General features: G+C 38.8%; 1 protein-coding gene and 1 non-coding gene across 2 annotated transcripts in view; one reads left to right on the top strand and one right to left on the bottom strand.

Annotated features, from left to right (window-relative positions):
- LOC149077887 (uncharacterized) overlaps window positions 1-23,011 on the top strand; it is an 85,187-nt gene that overhangs the window by 13,305 nt on the left and 48,871 nt on the right. The gene's annotated exons all lie outside the window — the stretch shown is intronic.
- Window positions 2,602-2,675, bottom strand: TRNAS-GGA (transfer RNA serine (anticodon GGA)). Its single transcript has one exon. It is a non-coding gene; the product is annotated as a tRNA-Ser (tRNA).

Below are 23,011 nucleotides of genomic sequence, written 5' to 3'. Positions count from 1 at the left end.
CTGATGACAAAATTTTAATAATTGATAATTATTATCCTATATGTGAATGTTGATGATTAAGTTGCACACAATTTATAGTCATTACGGATAATATTTTAATTCAATAATTCGAATTTGGACACAATTCCATATATTTCCGAGTAACTGTTTCGAATTGAGCAATTTCTGACTATACTTAACGGGTTGTTTGCATTTGTACAACGTGTTATTAGTATACTATTCTTATAGATTTTATACACTGGTGAGCACGACTCAGGGAAAGCGTCACCAAATTTATCAAGTGATGTTGTTCCGACTAATATGAATAAGCAAAGAACACAATTTATTGAATCTTTTCCCTCAAATTTCGAAAAAATGTCAAAAAGTAATGATATATATGAATATGTTTGTTTTTTTGTTTATCTTTTAATTAATTAAAACAAAGAAAGACCAAAACTGAGAATGGCCAAAACTACGACATCCATATTTGTTATGGGCATCTTTTTTTTCAGCATCTTCGTTGGGCATTTTGCCTGTTACGGCCTTGTATTTGTATTTTAATATCAACAACAGTCCAAAAATAGAATCAAAAATATACGTAAAGATTGGGCGCTAATTATTGCAATTAACCGCAGAAAATGGAATTTTAGAGCACAATTAAGGAAACGCCGGGGGTGCCTTCGAGTGACTTCGGACTTAGAATTTATCAAATTTGACTGCATTATGCTCTAAGGCAGAGGTCTCCAACCTCTTTCTAGTCGTGAGCACTGCCTGTATCCATCATAACAAAAGAAGAGCACCCTTACGGCATGCTTGACACACACAAACGCATAAAATTAGGATGGTTTCAATCCTTGAATGCAATTTGTACAAGGTGTTTGATTGGAACGTGATCAAGTGCTCGCGAGCACCAAATCGAGCACGAGCATCGATCGCTCTGGGGGGGAATCAGAGAGCAGTACCAGGGTGCTCGCGAGTAACGGGTTGAAGATGACTACTCTAAGGTTTTGGAGATCGAATGCCATTTTCTTTCAGACTTCTCCCATTGCTGGCCCCTAATCGGAACTCAAACCACAATGAAAATTCTATGGATCACTACAAAATCACTCGAATACATTTTGTGTTAGTTACATTATTCAAGATATTCGACAATTTTTATATAATGTCGCTCTTTTTACGACGGAAATCAGTGACCCAATAAGAAGCACCGCGGCGCTCGCATGAGAGACAAATTACAGAGAATTTTCTGAATGTTCTCACAAAATCAGAGGATACCGAAGTGTTTACGGGACGTATAGAAAACACATGCTGATCAAAAGTGGATGTGCCTCCGGTTACCTAAACTTATTACTTAACATTCAATGACTCTTGAAAATGCCTTTTCATTTTTATGTTCAAATTATCTCTCGTCAAAGAAGAAGCTTTTACCTTCCGCGCTCTTTTTTCTCTTATAAGTAACGATCGAGAGAAAAGAAATCGTTCATGGTTTGATGAGTTTTTTCACTCATCACATATAAGGCGAGAAAAGAAATTTTTCATCAGGTGTCAAGGTCGACGGATGCTTTCATTTTATAATGAGAGACGAGATTTTTCCTTTCATGAAAGGTCAGCTCTTATGGGCAACTTCCTGATTCCGCACAAGGTCGTTGTACTCCTTAAAAAAAAAAAAAACTCTGATTTTTCTTGAATTACCTAATAATAAAAAATTCTCTTGTGTTTGAAAAAAATAGCCTCGAAGTATCCACACGCGCACAATGTGCGATTGGAATCAATGGACGTAATTTCTTGAAATAACATCGATTGGTCTCTGTAATTATTCTCTAATCTCTCGAAATGCGTTCGTTGACTTTTATGGAAGTTTTAATCTGTAGCTATATACAGAGAGAGAGTTTTTGATCCGCATTTTTTTACATATTTGTGGAATTTAAGCTCTAATTTGCATTCGTAGCCGTTTACGCGTTCAACGCAGTCTTAGAATTTTTCAACCGGAATATGTATTTTATATCCTCTGAAAGAATTTCAACCTGACTGAACTGGCTTTATTTCCGAAATATATTTAGAGGACATACATAAAGAATAACGCTCGAACTCGGTTATAACGACATTGAAGATTCCACGGGATTTTTCCCTTATATCCGTGGTTGGCATTTTTAAGATGAAAAAAATACAGCCAGATGCAACAATATGATATGTATGAAGCCACCATACTATGCAATATGCTTGACATTAATGATTGTGATTAATAAAAAAAATGAACGGAGCTTTGCTTTGATGAAATGATAAAGACATATGTGTGTAATGTACAATTGGAAGAAAATATTCGATTTTATGTAGTCCTTATTAACAAAAAACTGCTCAAACTCTCGATTGATATTAAATTTATAGATTAATTAATTCCATTGATGATGTTAAATTTATCGTCCACACATAGTGAGAATCTTTCTCTTCCATTATCTATTTTCCATTGTTTCTAGTTGAACTGCAAGTGCACAGATAACTTCACAACATGTATGATTTTTAATTTTGATATATTTATACAACTCTTTGCAACATGAATTACTTACGAAGGTTTTAACAACTGGATGTTGCGAAGATATATTTTGGAAAGAGAGAAAATTCAACTGCCCCTGCGGGGAATCGAACCCACGTCCTTTCACTTTCCGGGTGAACGCCCTAGACCACTAGACTACAGAGGCACCGAATTTCTCAATCTTTCCTTGGAGCTCGTGTACACTGAAAGGCAAGGGCGTAGCGAGGGGGGGGGGACTTGGGGGTCTGGTCCCCCCCCCCCCCGAAATGTGAGAAAATGACCCAAAAAAGGGGAAAAGATGGCCAAATCCACTGTTCTGTCACTTTGGTCCTCCCCCCCCCCCCGAAATGAGAGTGGTCCCCCCCCCCCCCCGAACGAAATTTCTGGCTACGTCCCTGCTGAAAGGGACCGTACATGGACGGCCGTACCAGACTCAGGCCAAGCTCACAACTACTGACGTTGCCACCAGATGGCGACTTACACAATGATGACGGTCTTTCAGTGTACACGAGCTCCAAGGAAAGATTGAGGAATTCGGTGCCTCTGTAGTCTAGTGGTCTAGGGCGTTCACCCGGAAGGTGAAAGGACGTCGGTTCGATTCCCCGCAGGGGCAATTGAATTTTCTCTCTTTCCAAAATATATCTTCGCAACATCCAGTTGTTAAAACCTTCGTATGATAGCGGAGAGTGACGTCATCATTATGAATTACTTAGCTGAAATTCCTGACTTCGCACATTAATATTCCGCAAGAATAACTTTAATATCTGTCACCGTTTTCGCGATATATAACACATTTTGAAAACTGCCAGTCGATTGTGAGACACTCTGTATGTAAGCTGTTACTTCCAATTAAATAGAGGGCCCGCAAAATATATAACTGTGTCCTGGAGGGCTATAATGTTTAGACTGCTCTGTTCAGATCCCCTAAAAGAGAGGGAAAAAACGCATTGGAATTCAGCCCCAGGATACGTTGAGACCTACCTTATTTATGAAATCTTTTTTTACTATAAATTTACCTAAAAAATCAATTGAACAAGTTGAAGGGGTTTCGTTTCTGGACAAGGCCCCCATTTGGATGAGGTGGGGGAAGGGGGTACAAGTTAAGAAAATATAGTCCAAAGGGAGTTACGGTCAATAAAAGATTAAGAAACAGTGATTCAAACCCATATTTGGCCATCGTCATTTTTATAGGACAGCAATTCAAAACGGTCATAGTACATTATAAGTACTTATTCCGCTTACTACTTTGGTGTTTAAAAGTTTATACCAAAGAGAGAGAGAAAGATACCCATACTAGTATATCCGTATCACTTGAGAATTTCATGAAAACATCTCAATTTCTTAAATGCTTGGTCAAATATGGGATAAATAACGTATTCATGTTTCTGCTTCGCGTTGTCGAGATGACACAATTGTCCTAATCGCTATTTGTATTCTCGAACATTTGATATTTCCTCATGTATTCATTTTATTTCCCAGTATATTTGTTTCTCACATACTTATTTTGCATATTTGATATTAAAAAGGCGGGGGATTTGATTTATTCCATTCGATATCTCTCTCTGGAACCGTCGACGACTGTGGGATTGATTGCTTCCATAGCACTCATAGCTCTGACTGAGTAAATTTATAAATAAATGTAGGAAAATATGCAATCTCTCTCATTAATGGTAATTAGCTGTATTTTAGATTCATAATTTTTTTCATAGTGTTCGTTGCGCACCCGAAAGTTAATGGAACCGGAGAGAGCCGGTTCCCGAACGACAATTCTGCAGTGAGTTTTTAGCAAGAGTGCTCAAAACAATGAAGATTTGGCCACTTTATTGGTTTGATAACGTGTCGCGGGCCACTTGAGTGACCTGAAACAATGACGTAGGCCAACTGAATGATCTGTAATTGTGCCACTGATCATTTAAGTGATCTGTATAAATGTGCTATGTTTTTATTAATTATTACAAAAAATGTAAATTCATTGCCGATTCCGAACGGTGGGCTTGTTTCTTATACCAACCTCTCGATGAGTATAAAAAACAAGCCTACCGTTCGGAATCGGCAATAAATTGTAGGTCCCGGTCTAATTAGCCCTCGTGTGCAGAAAATGACCGTGGTGCGACAAAAATGATGAAAATGTGCCGCGGGTAACTTAAGCGATGTGCAACTGCACTGTTGGTGGCTCAAGTGCTCCGGAATTGTGTCGCATGTTACGGTAAAAAGTGTAACAGGGGTCACCCAAGTCATCTGTGAACATGCCGTGGGTCCCTTAAGTGATCTAGAAATTATAAAAAATTCTTTTTGTACAAAATGGGCCACATCAGAAGACCCGCGGACCATGGGTTGAGTATGTATGGTCTAATGCCAAGTAAGCTTGCATGTACTTCTTACAATTCAGAGACTGAGAAAATTTAGATATTCAATAAACAGAACAGAATTTAATTTATTTCGTCGTTTCCCAGACTAATGAGGCAGTCTGACGACTTACAAATAGCGTTTCTGAGGCGTTGTGAAGGAGAGAGAGACAAGTTTGTACATGTATGTGTAGAGCATGAGTGTATGTGTAAACAAAATTCCAGTCCAACGTCATGTCCAAAGTACAAATGTAGCATGGGTTCTAAAAGGTCACAATAAGGGGGAAAAATTAAAATATTCAATATTTAAACAAATTAAGAAAAAACCATTGGTAGACAAAACCACGTAACACACAAATACATATAAGATACATAGATAACACAAGTGGATACAAGAATGTGTACAATATACCAGTGGCAAAGTGGGATATAATAGGATGACTTATAAAGAACTAATAAGAATAGAAATGCACAATATAAATATCTCATGGAGATGGCCATATTCAGAGTTCTGTAGTTTGTCATAGGGGGTTGTAGATAGCTCCTTGGTGAAGTCCAGTATAAGGGTATAACCAGGTCTTTCCTGGTGCCCTCACAAGAGACCTTACTACAAATAGATGTTGAAATATAATATATACTTTATTCGATTAAATTAATATATTTTAAAAAATACTTTAAAATAAAAACCACAGTTGAAAATAAAGACTCATACAATTCTATTGGAAATTCAATTATATTATAAATTTATTTTGATTGAAAAAGTATCTTTCTTTTGTTATTGCACATAAAATATATACACAATATCCTATTGCACACAATTAGGCTACTTCTCATAGATGGCTCTTACGAAGCAAGCTAAATTTTTTTTTAGTATGGTATGATATCTATATTTTGTCGGGACGAGAACTCGATTGGCTAAAACGGGACATTGTCAATAATCATTTACTGTTAAAAAAAATCACTGAAAAAAAAATTTCCGATTTATCAGATAAGAAAATGAAAGACTAAACTCTCACTTAATACATTAATTTGATCTAATTTTTTTTAAATTCATAATTTTAAATTCGTCATGTTCAGCTGCATTTTCACCAAAATATTTTCTGCGCAAAATTTTAAATTTACTGTCAGTTTCTACGGACACAAGGGAGTGATTAACATTATTTACTGATGTTAATGAAATAGAACGATTTCTCTTTTGATCATCGATCGGTTGTAGCTTATAAGTTGTACGATGCATAGAAAAGGTTAAAATCAGGGATCTTTGACGCATGGCCCATGAGCCTTATGTGGCCCGCTGACGAAAATTCTTACATAGTTACAGAATTTATAGAAATGCTGACTCAAAAAAACTTCTAGAATTGGTAAAAGAAGTAAAATTTCAAATTTACTTCTAGAAAAAACATTTCAGACATAATGAGAGAATTAATTTTAGAAAAAATTAGAAATAATTCCGGAATTAGTGAGAAACAATTTAATAATTTTTTCAAGAAACAATTTTATATTTGCTGAGAGAAAGGGAGGGATTTCAGAGAATTAAGGGAACAAAGTTATGCCGCAATTTCATGAAAAATAATATTCAATGAAAAATATGTCCATAATTACTGAAAGAAATTTTTTTCAGAAATTTGACTATTTGTATTAATTAAATGACAAAATTAATCTATAACAATAAATATAAAATTCTCGAATATGGACTGTTTGACTCTGAACCCCCGGTGAGTTGTTAGGCCCATCCGTTTACACACCACTGTGTGAATCGTTACGTTTACTACAGTATGACTTTTTGGCCCTCGGGCTTCACAGAAACTTTCTCTTGACCAGCAGTGTCTGAGAAGTTGAAAATTCCTGGGTGGAATCCCCGAGTAAATCAGCATTGTGCGTAGGTGTGAGGTAAAAAAATAATTTGAATCAGACAAATATGTGAATTTAAATAATTTTGAAATTTATGAAAACAATTTGTATTCACGATTTCAGAGAAAACAAGGAATTGAAGGGTAAAAGTGACGAACATTGTAAGTGCCAAAAAGGGAAAATGTTGGGAAATCGCTAAAAAACTGTTTTTGCAGCCTGTAGGAACGTTCACACATTTTGGCTTCTCTTCTTCACACGCTCTTTTGAAACACTTAGAGGTCTATCGGGCACTTCTCTCCATAAACCGCATTATAAAGCTTTGATCATTTGAGACTTTAACGTGAAAAACTGTATTTGCTTTGAAAATACGGGACCATGCGAGAAATGTTTTATTCAAGATTGAGATGCATCAAAAATGTGAAATATGCGGGACGTTATGGTCGTCCTAACGGAGTAATCGAAAATGTATAATTATTAGACGACCGTTTCCATTGACAAGCGCTAATCCCATTCCTCAGAAGACACGGGTGATACAATGCCGTGATTTTGCAATAAAACCCCCTAGGAATGATTTTGTGAGAATTTTTAGGTGTATGACGTTATTAAACTAGCCATCTGAATCGGATGAATCCAGCAAAGTCGTAAATTCACCACAATATAAACCGAAACTATTCCGACACTGACAGATAAGAACTCTAAGGAACTCCCTGCCTAGAAAAGTTCACTTTATACCTTGATGGCCTCCGTCATTCGCTCTCCATTTTCTGACAGAACGCTGTCTTAAATCTTTCATATAAGGGAAGTTTCTCATTTGACAGATCCTCTGATAACGTCTTCACATGGGAAATGATACAATTATTATAGGAACCAGAGACCAATCTCTCTGTGGGACGACAGAGGTTTCCGAGTACGTCTCCGTCGTCCATAAAGATAGGGACTCATCCTCCAGCGATCATTACGCGAGCAATTATCGCAGAATTACGTGGAATACCTCCTAAGAGAAGACCAAACAAAAGGTGGAAAAAAGGATTAAGATATGAACAGGAAAAAGAACAAGCGAACAAAACTCGCTTGTTCTACATTGTTTGATCTCTTAAACGGTCGTAAAGACTCTCCAAGCGAATCGTGATATAAAGACATAACTTCCTGTTTACCCAAACGAGAAAATGGTTTCCTTCGCCATCTTTACTCTCAAATTATATGGATGGAAACTTCTTCCAAAGGAATGATAATTGTTTTTCTATATCCTCACCTTTTTTTCCTCTAGATCTCCCACAGGTTGCCCTCAAAGTAACTGGGAGAAGTGATTCGTGGACTATGACTATCATCCAGAATCCGAATTCTATGAGCCAACTGATCCCTGAAAAACTTAATTTAAGGATGGAGTCACGTAAAAACTGTTGTTGGCGATTCTGAGAAATGCAGCCAGCCCTTTTTAAAGGCGTATTCAACGGTCTCCGCTCACGATATCCGATTAAGCAGGGATATTCGATTATGCGGGGAATCAATTCAATTGCTTTTTTTACCATCGTTAGTATCGTTTGTATATTGGGAACCGATGAAAGATCAATATTAATGAAGCTTCTGGAATAAATCGGACATAAAATTAAATGAAAATTAATATTGAAGCAGCTATTACCCGCAGCTTCGATCGTGTGGAATTGGCAATCTGAAATTTCCCCCTAAGACCCCACCATAGGGGATGTATTTCGAAAAAGTCCTTCTTAGTGAGTCTCTACGTTATTAGATAAAACTACTAACCGAATTTCATGTTTATAGCTCCTGTTTCGGCTCAACGATGATGAATCAGTAAGTCGGGACGTTATTTTATATACAGGGTATCCTGTAAGTCTTAAAGCGGACTTTATCTCATCCATCGTCCGTCGTAGAGGCCGGGAGAGGGGGGGGGTTATGGTTCTAATTTTAAAAAAATACTGAAAATGTGTTCAGGCATCACTCAGTACCAGTTTCTAGAGTGATGACAGGATGTGTCATTAAATAAAAAAATCCAGATTTTCTCATACGGTACTGTCTTCCAACTTTCAATCAGAAAGTTGTTGCTCTGCATTTCCTAAGGCCAACAAAAAAAACCCATGCTTTTAACTGCAATATTCGCTGAGATATTTGAATTCGCAATTCTGGGAAAAAGTTGGGAAAGAACAGCAATGAGGGAAAGAACACTGTCCGTTAGTTTATGCTGTTCTTTCCCAACTTTTCTCTGGTTTTTGAATTCCCAAACACACTTTAGCATTTTTTTTAAATTGAAACCATAGCTCTATGGCAAACTGTTGATGAGATAAAGGCCGAATTAGGCCTTACAGGTCACCTGGTATCAGGGGAGGCTGAAGCATAATTGCCTCCCGGGTGCAAAGCCTCATGTGCAGCCCATAAAGGTAATTTTCGCAGGGGCTAACAGAGCTTGACAAACAGCCCACGTGACACTGGTATAAACCTGCTTTTTCTTTGTACAAAGCCACACATTTTAACTGTACATAGTTGCAGTGACCATACGTCCCGCTTTTAAAGAAGCTGCTCTGTATTTTTGTGCGGAATCATTATACTGTTCCAATTTATTCCAGACAACTTAACTCCCATTACAGCTCTTACACTTATGCTGCAAAGAGTAAGTGTGAGCCGAATTTTTTTAAAGATATTTATTTCAAATTCGTATCTCGTGCTCCAGAAAAGACAGGTGAGATGACGAGTTTTTCCCTTGACTTTATTTGACCGTTCCAGAAAAATTACTGAGTGGGGGCACTAAACGGCGCACTTGCCCTCATGACCTCCACAAGGAGAGGGGAGACCTCCAGCCCTGGGGCCTGGGACCATTACTATCATTTCACTATAGAAGAGCCTGTGAAAAGTTTGGGAACCCGCTAAATATTTCAGCCCAGGGCCCTGCTCAAGAATCTGAAGGCCATACCGGCTCCTCGTGAAAGAACACATTCTTGTTTCTGGTATTACGATCACACTACTGTCCGTCCCTTCAAGCTCTGTCAACATCTTCGTCGTCAAAGTATGGCTGAGAAGCGTGATGCCACTTACGTGTTTACCATTGGAAATTTTTAAAAAATTTAGATGTTTAACCAAAGCTTATCTAAGCTGCCGCCCCAAACAACCTGCCCCCCCCCCCCGGGTTGCAGTGCATCCTCGCTTAAGCCGACCTTGCCTGGTGTATAATGATCACAATAAAAGTTAGCCCCTTCTATGGAAGCGACAGAAAACCAAATACATAATTAAATGTGTTAAAGACAGCTTAGATACTTCTAGGCCAGTACTCAGTCTCTCAAGTCTAGGTTTCTTCCAAGTCTAAACTTGGCAACATATTTGCCATTGATTTCGAATGTTTTACCATGAAAATATTACAACCATAGTGGTTTATGTGTATTAATGGTTCTTGTGTGAATCGTAATATTTGATAAAGTGGAGAAAAGTTGCTGAACTTATCCGATTAAGAGGGGAAGGTTAACATAGTCTCTATAGGAGAAATTTAGGTTCCAGAGGATTTTATTTGAATAAGCGAGGAATACACGTTTTTCCCATTACCCTATTAAGTGAGGCCGACTGTACATCCCTATTTTTGTTCGGTTGAAAATTTTAAGGACCAAAAATGCATTGCTGACTACTACTTCGTTCAGGAACTTTGAAGAAGTTTCCAGAAAATTTGCAATAGGACTGGGATGGCCCAACTTCTGACATTCGTGGCACCGTTTGGAATTAGATTAGAATTTGTACCAATTCGAGGCACCCTGAAATGATCATACTAGTGGTCATCACGGTCTTATCACTGTCAATGTAATATCTTCCCAAAAAAAAAATATCTATGAGCACCAGTGATTGACCTCATCAAAATGTACCGCGGCACACTTCAGAAATCACCGTTTTTAAAGAGATTTGATATTTCTGGTAGGTATATTTGCAATTTCTACTTTTGTAGGTATAACCGAGGACGTCAGCAGGACCGACCTTTGAAATTGCACACCAAGTTTGAGGGGGCGGAGCGTCGGGGTACAACGAAATTCTTCCAGATAACTTTTATTTAATTACCTTCAAAAAAATTTTAAATGAACAGAAATTGTGATTGAGATGGTATATATGAGTATTTTTCTTCCATATTTTAGTTATTTTACTAAGGTATTTAAAAATATTTTCAATTTTTGATCGTTTTGATGGGGGGGGGGGAGAAGTGTGGCAAGACCCCCCCCCCCGTGCCCCTATCTGCTAACGCCTGTGGGTACAGTTTAAAACTGGGTAGGTCTACAGACGTGTTAGTGTTTTGTTAGGCGCCCACAAAGGACAACGGACTCGTCCTCCATTTTTGACATAAAACTGGTATTCCTCTCGAAGCGACGTCATTTGGTTAAGAAAGGCGAAGGATAGGGAACAGCGAATGACTATAGCGATAATACTGATGTCATCTTGGAGATGGCGGATGAGTGAAACTAAAATTTCAGGGAGATATAGGTATTCAGTATCTACCAACTTTGTTAATTTGATACCAAACGGGGGGGGGGGAAGCCGTAATTTTGCCACACTCCTTCACTGTAAAAGTAAATGATTCTATGACGGTGTTTTCAGTTTCCTTAAAATTAGCTGTTCCCTAAATATTATATCCCCTGCCTTAGACAGGGGTGTAGCGGACTCTCTATCTGAAGTCAGAATTCTCCAATATCATCCTTTCCCATGCAGTTGGCCATGGCGACATGGAGAAATAAATTGCAAAAATACACCTGTGATGGAAATACCCTTCGATACATGGTGTCGCATACATTCGTGAATAGTTGAAATTTCATAAAAAATTGATGGAGAATTCGTGTATTTCAATACGGCGTTGGAGAAGTTATTCTCACATTTTGGTGCGGAAAAAAAAATTTGGTTCAAATTTTTGTCGATAGAGGATGCTGCAGGAAGGCAGATCAGGAGTGATTGGACCTGAGCATTTCTTCAATTCCGTCTGTGTCCGAAACGTTCGGAGAGCCTCATTAAAAACATTCGTAAAGTGATTCGAGGATGAGGTAAAAAAGGTCAGCATAACAATGAAAACTTTATATAAGCGCTAGAAACAGGAACATTCAGAAATAAGCTATTAATCATGCACAATGCATTATATAGGACTATGATTTGCACTATTTGCAGTGATTTATATTCGTGCATTATCGACAAAAACTTTAAAGTTTTTTTTGTACCAAAAAAATGTCCCTTTGTGAAAACAACTGTCGCAAACCACATGCAAATTCCAATTCCTGCAATTTTATAATTTTTTCAACTATTTACGAATTCATGAGACATACAGAAGTGATGCCGCAACAAGGTTTATTGTTTAGAATACATCGTGCGTTGCCTCAACCATTAGATTTTCTTCCCCCTTCCTCTCTTTTAGCATTAAAATCCAATTTTTTAGACATAATCAAATCTTTAAATGTGCAATACTCAAAAGTAATTTTTGGCACTTTCGTGGCTTTGGCGTGGTGCCGACGACATAATTTTGGTGCTCCCCCTTTGTTGTTAAAGTCAATGGTTTTATAACGATTCCTTCTAAAAAATGCTGAAAATTTCAAAACTTACTACTGGGGCATTTACCCTTCTCCCCGGTTATGTCCCCAATAATCGGTAAGGTAAGTGGGCTGGGGGGGTAATATAGCCATTCAAAAAGCTATAGAGATTTTTGCTGACGACTTCATAGTAAATTCTGGAAAACAAATAATGTTAAAAAAATACTTTGAAAAGTTGTTGAAAGAGAAAAGAAATAATAATCCGTGGTAATCCCAAAACGGAGAAAATGTAGAAAAATAGTTTTTTTACCCTCGAAAAGTCTACCTTTTGGCTATATTTGCAACAAATGAAGGTAATACAAATACCACAGCAGAGACAAAATGCCCAACTAGGTGGCTGAAAAAAAGATGCCCACAAGAAATTATGGATGTGAAATTCATATCGAAACTATATCAAAAAATACAGCAATCCAATAAGAGCAATAAAAGACCAATAAGTATCATGAAATATAAATATACTGCCCATAAAAATTATAGTTGTCATACCTATGTATTGATAGCTTCTCGATTTGTTCCAATATTTTTATAGTATTTCTATTTAAACGTGTTTAGAGTTAACGGAGGTAAGAAATTCCATTTATCCACAGCCCTATTAGAAAAAAACTCCCTGCGACACCACAGCCTTGAATTGTCCCACACTAAACGACACTGGTGTCCCCCTTGTCGAAGCAGTTGCAGTTGATTGACGGTGTATTAATAATTCATGGTCCATTTTATCCTTCCCGTTGAAAATCTTAAACACTTCAATCATTCTTCCCGACATCTGCGCTCTTTCATTGTAAACATCTTTCAACAAAATCAAGTCTCTCTTCATAGCTTAAGCCCCCGTGTGCCATCGAGAGCGAGAGCGGCTCTTCTCTGCACTCCCCGACCAAGTGGGGTCTTCAAAACCCGACGGCATACTCCAATCCAGGACGAAATAAGCCCCGGAAAAGTGGAAGGATCGGTCTAGAACAGCGGTTCTCAATCTTTTTTTGACTCGCGGAGCCCTTTCTGGTATATAATTTCTGTGGTGGAGCCCCGTTATATAGGCCTATTTTTCATTCATTCATCAAAGAGTTACTGATTTAATATTATTATTCAAATATACTTATAATTATTTTTTCCGAATTTACTGTTCCTTGTAGTTTTTTCGAGCTGCCGCGGAGCCCCTTGGGAGTAACGCGGAGCACCGGTTGAGAACCGCTGGTCTAGAAGAAGAGTTCCCTTAAAACTTCTCGCCTTTGTCGAATAGAAACTATAAATGCGGGAAAATTCAAAATATACACCTGCTTCATCCGTCGTTTCTCATTAAAGTCAATTTACGACATTATTTATTACAAATGGAGAACTTATCCATGGCTTTCTACGATGATGCGTAGTTATGATGCTTCCGGAGAAACACTGGAAGTAGCTACGATAAGGCCGCAGCAATACGCTTGTCCACGTACACAAGTCAAAGAAAAGATGCGCAAATAACGAACAGAAAATGCCTCCAAATCGTTTATTGCAGCAGTATGTGTTGTTCCACATGACCACTATCACCATAGGGGATAGCAAATTGCAAGCGAGTCACAATTCCAGCAACGGCAGAGTGCAGCAAGTCCACATAAACGGTTTATAACGGTGAACTGGTTATGGATTCGGAGAGCAAGTTCTTATAACCATCTCATTTGCACATTTCCACCGAAGTAGCTCGTACCAGCGCCACGTATCGGCTGTTTTTTGAGTTTTTTCCCCCCTGTCTTAACTCATTGACGCCGGTTGGTAAGAAAATTTGCCATCCCGATTTTTAATATTTTTCTTCGCCAATAAATGAGGGGAGGGGTTCACTCAGTGTTTTTTTTTTAATTTAAAAAAAATCAAAGTCGTCTTTAATGGGTTAAAAAAATTCCCGTGAACTAGTGATGCTAACCCTGCAAACCGTTTTTTATTTCGGTTGTTTTTCCCTGTTTCTATGAATTTTCAACGTTTCTACGGACTTTTTGCCCACCCTGTATGACTAGAGACCTGGTCGTATGAAATTTTTGACAAAAATTCTGACAAAATTTTGATTAGTTGATAAGGTTTTTTCAATACGTTTTTTAAGTGGCTGTTTTCAATACGCTGCCAACCATGGAATCAACTGGCCAATCGCAAAACAATAGTGTGGGTCAAGCCACTCATGTACATAAATACAACCTAAGACTCCAGAAAACCGGTTTATCTATTCTCCTGATGATGCCAACCACTAGTGTTAGGGAAACGTTGAGAACTAACTCAAACGGACGACGTTCTTCGAACCCGAAAAATCAATTTTGATACTCGCACATGCGCAGTGAATATAGCGTACCTGGCCATAAAACCAATCTTTCAAATATTGGAAAAGAAAACCTACCGTACAAAATCAAAGAAACCTACACGAGACAAAATTTTATGCAAATTGAAATTATATATATATATATATACAATAAATGCAGTTAAAAGGGCGTTAAAAACTGCACATGCTATTATTAACGAACCATAGCTGTTGAGTAATAGAACCTGAGAAGAAATGCAAATCTATCGCACGAAATGCAAAACAACGTGATTTTCCGAGGGACACATCCACCAATATGTATTATACAAAATTTATATCGATGAGCTCTTATGATGTCTTTGTAGCTCTCTGTGGCCAGGCGTCAGGTTTTGCACCGCGTCTTCCCTCGTTGGCTTGGTCAGACAAATAGCTTCAGAAAATAAGAATATCAAATTTTGGATTCCCTTAGAAATAAAATAAAAAAAATCCAGGAAATTGGTCACATTACCAACATGACCATAAAACCATCAGACACCTTATCAAAACACTTAAACAAATTTCTCACCTAAATCATTTTCATTGCCATAAATAATGAACTTCCTTTACTTGCACGCGCAACCTCCTACTTTCACCAGTGAAATCGGCAATAAAGGCTCTCGACCAGCTGTCATTTCGAAAGAAAGTGTTAGGAAATGCAATAATTGCCGCTCGAAAAGATGCACGCAATTTACCATCTTACTAATGTACTGCAATCGCGGGCGTTACGATTGAGGTTCTTCTTAAACGAGTTAAATTACCAAAACACAGCGTTTTCAATGTGTCAAGTGGTAACATTTTCCTTTTTTCTTTTTATAGGGGTAGTAATAATAATAATAACAACGATAATAAGGGGAAATAATAACATTAAAATAGCTCCGTTTCCCTCACTGGAGATAACTTCTTATGACTTGAGGAAGACTCGCATCGCTGCTTGATGCTCTCTATAATGCCGCCAATTATATTGAACCCGAGCTTGACGAGTCTTCCTGCTTTGTATTGAAGGTCATTTCTTATGCAGTAAAAGCTTTTGAATTCATTTTTATATTTCCTAGTACGAGTCACCTCCTGTTCGTGTCTGTGGACATCGTGAATCCACTCTGAAAGCGGATCGAAACGGCATTCCTCAAGAAATTGGCTATTCGGAAAAGTGTTTTTTTTTATATAGAGGAAAGTATTTTGGATCAGAAAGTACTAAACTTGACCCTTCAGAGAGGTTTTATTAATGTGAGTTCACATCTGAGTTCGTATCATCACTAAGAGTATCTGACGATGCAGAGCATCCCTTAGGGGGTGTGAGATATCACGATTATTTGAGAAAAGGCACATCTCCTGGATACGTGCCCTTTCTACAGTAAACTGACTGTACCCGACATCGGCGCATCGGTTTGCCAGACCACAGAAAGAGGTTTGCGGTACACGTGAAGAGCTAAATGTCAAAATTAAGAATAACTCACCAAATGAAAATGCAAAGCGAGTTTCTGCGGCAGATAATATGCCCACTTGAGGCGTTAAAATTTTTTTTATTCTGCTAAAAAGACGTTACAAAGAGGTGTGTAGAGCGTCCAGACACTTATGGTATTTGTGTAGACTACAAGAAGCAGAACCTCCCATTACCAAACATTCCTGTACATGAAATTGTTTTTTTTTTTTAAATTTATTGCCGCCAACTCTCGGTCAACTGCTTTTGTGCGTATGATATGAAGATAAAAAAACTACTATCTTTATCATGAGGGGATGCTATTACTACTACTAAACCATACATGAACCTCGTCCACATTCCAACTTCCAACGAATTGGTACATGTGGGAATGCACGCGTCCGTGTTGTGAATCTAACTGGAAGCTTGTTTCCGTGTAATGCTTGTTATAGTGCTGCCATCTACCACATAGCAGGATAGCAAAGATAATACAAAAGATATCCCTCATGGAGGGGATAGCAAAAAAAGGGGTAAAGAGGTATCATCTTTTATTTACCAATACATAAACAATCACATTACTCAAACAGCAAAATATATGCATGTCTTTTCAGATGCTTGCACTGGCCATAATAAGAATCACACTGTGTTGAGGGCCTTCAGGGACGTCTCAAGAGCATCATGCGCCCTCGGGACCAGTGATTTTTCTGAGGCCCTCTACCTGGCAAATTCTCAAAATTTTCAACGAGATCACATTTTTGTGAAGGTCCCCTCTTCTCATGGGGTGCCCTGGGCCGTGTCCGGGTGGACCCATGAGTTAAGACGGCACTGAGAGCTTTACTAGCTATATCTCACGCAAGAAAAATTCCTGTAACACAATATTTTCCTGTAAAGGGTCACAGCTTCTTGCCATGTGACAGAAAGTTTGGGGTCCATCCAGGGCCGGACTTGAGGAGGTGCGAAAGGTGCGGTCGCACCGGGCCGCGAAATTTCTAAGCGCGGCCTTGGGGTCATCAAAAGAGCTATTGAAAACAAAGATAAAGTGTATACACTAGAAGAGCATGAAACCACTAATACATAAAAGAGGGGCAGGGTTAGCATCGCTAAAAGAGGTCACGAGAAATTTTTAAGACAGGAAAAAAAAATAATTGAAAAAACAGCCGATGGGTGGCGCTAACTCTCCCTTCCCGTTATTTTGCATCTGCTGAAAATTTTGAAGAGGGTTTAGAAATTAGTCTGCCAGACAGTTTTTTAACGCTGTGTTGAACAATGTCGTGAAATATTACACTGCGCAAGTGCGTAAAGGGTGCGGTAGAAAGGGTCTATAAGATACTCGCCTGAAGTACCAAAGCATGTTTAGAGGTGTCGCGAGTTCGATACCCGGTTCGTCCTTGTCAGAAAACTTTCCTGACATAGGGGTACAACAGAAACGACATAACCACAGAAAAAATTGCTACCGCAGGGAGTCCCCCATCGAGGGGTTAGCGCACCAACCTCTCGATGAGTATGAAAACAAGGCCTGCCGTTCGGAATCGGCAATAAATTGTAGGTTTCGGTCTAAAATTAGCCCTCGTGTACAGAAAATGACCGTGGTGCGACAAAAATGATCAATGATCAAGAGCGTAAGAAACTTCGCATATTTGTCTTCGTTCCAGGATACAGCTTAATATTCGGCCAGTTGCATATGGCGATGGGCTGGTGTAGGCGGAGGAAAACTCCCGCATTTAAGGACGTCATTGACTAGAAAAAAACATTGTAGGTCGAAAAAAATTATCGTTCTAAAGTCCACCAAATGGCGTCCAACGTTTTATTAGTTCGAAACTGGCTGAGGATATTTCCTGACCAAGTGGTGATGATCCCATCTAAGAAAGAGAAATGACGACAAAAGGCCATCTCATAAGCTTATGATTACCTGAAGTCCCCGATATTGAGCAGTTAGTGAATGGCCCGCAAATCCCGCAGCAGGGTTCATAGGCTGAACGAACGTTTTCAACTTTCAGCTTAGATACGAAAGCAAACGACAAGTACCGACAACATCATCTGTCACCGAAGTGGCACAATGTCGCGAGGCAGAAGATGAACTATACACAGGAAACACTGCGCCCCGAGGAGGCGAATGCTCGCGAAGCAGTTTCTGACATTTTGGTAAATAATTGTTGAATATGATATTTGATGATGAAGAAATTCTGGAGAGGTAGGGCTTCGCTGGGTGGTGCGCATGTGCAACATCGGGAGCCATAGCTTGGTAAGGAGCCAGATGGCAGAATTGCATCAAATCAGGTCGGAACGAGCGGCCCACAGGGACACCACTAATGCTGCTTGATGGGAGGGGGGGGAACTGGATAGTGCCCTCATCATGGATAAAAAAGAGGAAAGAGGGCTGGATGTGCCGGACCGGGTGGCCTTCGAATGTATCTCGAGGGCTTCCCGGTCGGACACCTTCAGCACTCTCCAGCACGGACCAACTCAGCCGAGTAAATGGCTAATATCCCTAGCGGGACAGAGCCAGGTCCCTGCGTGGTAAGAAGAAGAAGTCTGGGATCTTTGGCGGGCCCACAATTACAGTGTGAAAAAAACACAAACAAAAAAAAAAGTGATAGGAATTATCCCCTAGGTCACTGGGCTGGAGCCCTGTCACCCTCAGTGCACTGTCTGTCTATATTCTTCATGATATTCATTTCGAAGGTTATCAGAAAATATAATTTTTAAGAGTAATGTCAGTCTTCCCCTAAATTTTAAGAGTAATTTCTGTCCTCCCCTAAATTTAAGGGTATTTTCGTGAAACGAAAATTTTTTCGGTCAAAATCTTTAGATTTTGAAGGAGTATTTTCACTCCTCAACGAGGTTTAGGAGTAAAATTGAATTTTGATGTCGAATCACGTATCTAGATACGTTTTGGTGAACGCTACTGCTACCTACACCGAAGTGCCAAAAGTCATGGAATACCTAGTAACATTGCTGCACTTAGCCGGGGAGGGCCCACACGATATTAAGAGGTATCCCATGACTTATGGCACTTCAGCACTGAAGACGTGGGATACCTCTTAATATCGTGTGCGAACTCCTTTTACCCGGCGAAGTGCAGCAATATTAAGAGGTAGCCCATGACTTTTGGCACTTCATATCCATGTTATGGAGGACATGGATAGTGCTGCTATCTTTCAGAAACGAGTGTTTATGATGATGAGTGCTCATATGATTATAATTTGCGTTTAACACATTAAACGCATGTTTAGAAATCGAAATATGAGGGCATCAAAGCATTATTTTGTATAAAAACATTAGTTTTTCAATTGTTTGAAATATTTTAACGGCATATTTTAATATATTTTGAATTCATTTACATTTTATTCGATAATTTTGTTCATTGCGGCGTTATGTGAATGGTTGGTTGGAATCAATAACCTACCGCTAAGTCTTATCAAGGTTGAAGAACGTCTCCACTCTATTTGTGAGGTTTGGTGGCAGATACGCGCAACGTCATTTCCGAACAAGTGTAATGTGGGGACACATTTACTTACAACCAAAAGCTACTTCTTAAATTTATTTTTCTCTATACCCTTGCTTTCTTTTATTCCCTTCATTGATTGGATAGAAGTTGTACAGGGGTGCTGTATTATTTCACATCACGTTAAAGGTCAGTTACATTTTTATCACTGGCATGCCGACTGTTTTTGGAACATTTCATACCAAACAATTTTTTACCCGTTAAAGTTACGGGAGAAGTGGCGTAAATCAGTAATCATGCATAACCACCAATCGGCCAAGTAAAGCGGATCTTCCTCTCAGTGAGAAACATGGGGTATAAAATATCATACGTGCTAGTAACTGCCTCCTGTGCCCGACTGGCATGGTGGTAAGATGCTCGCCTACCATCGTGAAGGTTGTTGTCAGGGTCCCGAGTTCGAACCCAAGGGAGGATGTAGATAAGATATTTTCCCTAATGAACTCGAGGCGACCACCGGTAGACAGCGCCTTCACTTCCAACCCATCTCACTAATGGCATTAAATTGCAATATAGCGATACGGCCAGAGTTGGTGTTTGGTGAAGTAGTAGTAACTGCCTCCTTATACGGGGATACTAAAGTTTGGCAACTGATGGGAGACTCGGTATATTGCGATGGTGCTCCTCACATGAAGATATTGGCAACGAATACGCATTACTATTCTAGTCGCAATATTCCAGCGACGGAGATACTAGTAACTTTGCGTGCTAGTCGAACATTTGTAGCGCGACTCCATAGGGGTCATTCAAGTATTACGTCAGCATCGGAGGGGTTTGCTGACTTTTGATGACAAGGGGGGAGGGGGATTTGAAGGTTGCTTACGTCATCAACCACCCCCTTTTTGAAGATATGAAATATTCTAAGCTGCGCTGACGAAATTTTGCTGACAGAGGGGGTTTATATTCCATGCCCCACCAAAGTATCTCTGAAATCCTGATGTCCCCGTACTTTTTTCCCCGTTGTAACCCCCCCCCCCCCGGTGAGACTTTCATAGCCCGATATATAACAAAAAAAATTTTTTTTTCTTTTCTTTTTTTTCCTTCAAGTAAAAAAAAAAATTACTTTTTCTTTGCCTCTTTTTTTAAATTTTCAGACCAGGAATCTTTGCCCCACCCTCATTTCTGTCTACTTTTGGTTGGTCGAAAGCAGGGAGACTTCAAGAGGGCCCGTGAGCTTGAGCGAGAAAACAACTAACTCATTGTTTTTACATTGCTACTACTACCTATATCCATAATATGGAGGGCATGGATAGTCCTGCTTGAGTGTTCATATGGTTATAATTTGCACATTTTCTACTGCACAGGAATTGGCAGAGTCATGATGAAGGGGGGTTTGATGGATTATAACTATCCATTGGAACCCCGTTCCACCAATTACGGTTTTGTTTATGAACAGGTATGCAAGTTTTGCTTGCGTTATATAAATAACTAGCTATAATACCCGGCGCTGCCCGGGTTTTCTTCAATGAGGCTTTTTTGCATCACGTGATATCTCCCTCCCTTTTTCTTGAGGGACATACAAACCGTGTCCAAGTTAACCAATATGGCGACCTGCGCGATTCATGAAATAAACAAATCTAGATTTACACAGAAACGTAGAAATGAATATATATTTTTCTTTTTTTAAGGGGCGCTAGGTATTTCGATCCCCCCCCCCCCTGAACTTCAAGTTATCCATCTGTCTGTTCCAGCTTCCAAAAATCCTTAGTTAAAGCTGTGGAATTTTTTCGATGCACTTTTCACGGGCTCATAACTAATTTTAAAATATCCTAACCCACATGAATTTATGCAAATAAATATCAAAAGAGACAATATGGAGACATTAATTTTCATACTTGAGAAGATATAAATGAAACTAATAGTATTGCTCGAATATCCAACTCAAAAGTATAGGTTTGGCTAATTACTTCATATTTAATCTCCTGGGCTTCGTATATCTCTCAAAGCGAACTCAATATTTCAAAAATCGAGTATTTAATACAATTTTTAAAACTATTGATGTGACAGAAAACCCCACCAAATTTCCGCATTTCTACAGTAAAATCGACAATTTTAGCACTGATTTCTATGAGGATCACCCTTTTCCTGACTTTCAAAGCGATGCTGATGATGATTATGACGTCTATTCAAAAAGCCTCATTACTGAGAGTATATTGAAAATATGGCAAACCATTATAAAGGCATAAAACTATTATACATATACTAACAGGATTAAAGAAGGACAAACCGTTGTAAAGGCATATACACGTCTGAAACGCATTGCTAGGGAACCACGGTAACCAAAGTAAACGTTCGGAAAGTGATTGTTGAGGCCCAAAAACCATTGTTGCCGGACAGTTTTTTGCCCATTTGGGGCATTTGCCCTGGTCTGACGAAATTTTAAAGTAGCATATCGTTCAAGTCGGGTCCCATTTGGTATATATGCAAAATTTGGCGACGATCGATTTAAAATTGTAGATTTGTATAGAGAACATACACACACACACACACAGAAAATCAATTTTATATATATAGATAGATGATAGGATTTTTCTTTACCCGCATAAAGAAAAATGGCGCTATAAGGATTAGACCAGAGGTTTCTACCGTTTTTGTATGCACGAAGACCTTGTTTGTTTAAAAAATTGTCCAATAGGAGCAAACATTAATGTTCCTCAAATATACTTTATTAAGATCCCCCCCCCCCATATTGAAAAAATAAAAAAAAAACTTCAATTTTGCTGAAAACTCCACAAGAGAGCTCTACTGGGAACTTGAGGATCGGCGGAACAACAATTCGAAAACCTTATCAAGGACCACTTCTTCATCTACAGGGTGCATAGTAGGGTTTCCAAATTCCCGACATTTTGAAGCCCTCGGGAATTGAGAACGGGAAATCGAATTTCCCGAAAACACTTACTTACAGTGAAACCCTATTTACACGACTCCTTCCGTTTATACGACGTTATTTTCATCCTCAATTACTCTATACTTTTAAACTTAAAATATTTCATTTATACGCTACATAACTTCAATTACACGACGATTTCCCAACACGAATCCCAAATTTTATAATTGATCGATAATATGTTATCATTATATTTATATTATTGTAACATTAATAATCCATGCAGAAGGTAGTACAAATCCCTACGTTAAAGCGTGAACTGGCACTCGTGCTTGTGTACTCGACTCTCCTGGAGGAGACCCTGGAGGTTGGCAAAGGAAAAAAAGAAAGTAAAGAATGCCTTACTTTTGTATAGTTTGAATTACAACTTGCCGATGCCGCACTAAGATGGCTTCATTCCAATTATGCTGATCACATGCTTACACATCACTCGTAATCATTATTGATAAATATAATAATTTATACGCACTAACACATAATAAGCATTCGAGAATTCTGCGTTTTAAACTGCGTCTAAACGTTTGAGATTTGCAGCGTCAACTGCATAAAGTGATTTTTCCCCTTCTTGTACATCACAGTTTTTGTTTGTTCGCAAAAAATTCCCGAGAACGAGGATAGCGGGAATTCTCGAGCGGAAACCCTAGTACATAGC

This window comes from Pholcus phalangioides, unplaced genomic scaffold (assembly GCF_987345545.1).
Source record: "Pholcus phalangioides strain wild (caught in Gottingen) unplaced genomic scaffold, Ppha-v1.0 ptg000014l_1, whole genome shotgun sequence".
Taxonomy (NCBI): domain Eukaryota; kingdom Metazoa; phylum Arthropoda; class Arachnida; order Araneae; family Pholcidae; genus Pholcus; species Pholcus phalangioides.
The sequence above is the reverse complement of the archived record's forward strand: the minus strand, read 5'-3'. Positions and strand labels throughout refer to the sequence as shown.